This window comes from Meleagris gallopavo, chromosome 20, assembly GCF_905368555.1.
Source record: "Meleagris gallopavo chromosome 20, MGAL_WU_HG_1.1, whole genome shotgun sequence".
NCBI lineage: Eukaryota > Metazoa > Chordata > Aves > Galliformes > Phasianidae > Meleagris > Meleagris gallopavo.
Genome location: NC_139423.1, coordinates 6,985,653 through 6,986,716, shown reverse-complemented (window position 1 = coordinate 6,986,716; position 1,064 = coordinate 6,985,653).

Genomic DNA, 1,064 nt, shown 5'->3' with positions numbered 1-1,064 from the left:
TTCTTGCAAACGTTTAAATCAACTGGGACTGACAGCGGTCACGCTTTGCTTTTGTCCTGGCTGGGGCCGAGCTGCGGAACTCGTCTGCCCCGTGGCGGCGGTGGGATGCAGGAGCTGGGATGGGACAGAGGCAGGGATGCTCCCTCTGCTTTAGTGTTTAAATGACATTCACATGTTTTACAGCCGGACCCAGATATGCTTCGAGGTGTTGTAAAGGAGGACGCAGAGCATGCCACTACATCTCCTTGCAAAGAGTGGGGAAATGAAGAGAAGTGGGTCTCAGGTCTCGGTGACTCTCAAGCAAGGATATCCTTGCTCATCTCCTTCTGAGGTGGATGGAGATCAATACGGAAAGCAGCTCTTGGGGGGGGGAGGGAGGTGTGGAGTGGCCCAACTGGTAAGTTTCCTCACCAGGAGCAGTCCATGGCTGAGTAAATGCAGTCATTTGCATCCTGTCTCTGCATAACTCACCTGCTTCATCCACACCTGCCTCATCCATGCCCCTTGTGCCCACTTCATTGCACTTGTATCCAGCATCCAAGTGCCTCAGGGAGCTCATGGCATGGGTGAGGGGCTCACAGATGCGTCCTTCGTAATGATGCTACCTCATCACCAAAATTTCCAGTCCCAAATGCTGGTGGAGCAGGGAAACGGAGCAATTGGTGATATGGAGAAACACCCCATGACCTGAATGAAGAGGAAACTTCTGTTATGATGATCTTCTCATTAGAGCCAGCCTTGGCAAGCAGGTGATCAAGAGAAGGCATCTGCTGCTGCCTACCCCTCCTCTTCTCTGAGTAGCAGAGGTGGGTGCTAGCCAAGTGCCCCCCCATCTCCCCATCAACAGTGTCAGACACAGGTGCTTTGGCTAGAAGAGCTGCTTTCCCCACATCTGCCTCCAGGGTCATCCCAAGCACCAGGAGTTTCCTTTCCTCTCTCCACGCAGCAGAGACCAGAGATGGATCAGGGTGGCTGGGACATCGATTTTGGGTCAAAAACACCATGGAAAGCACTGCACTTGTTGGCTATGTGACACCAGCCAGGAAGACAGGACTCGGGCCCAA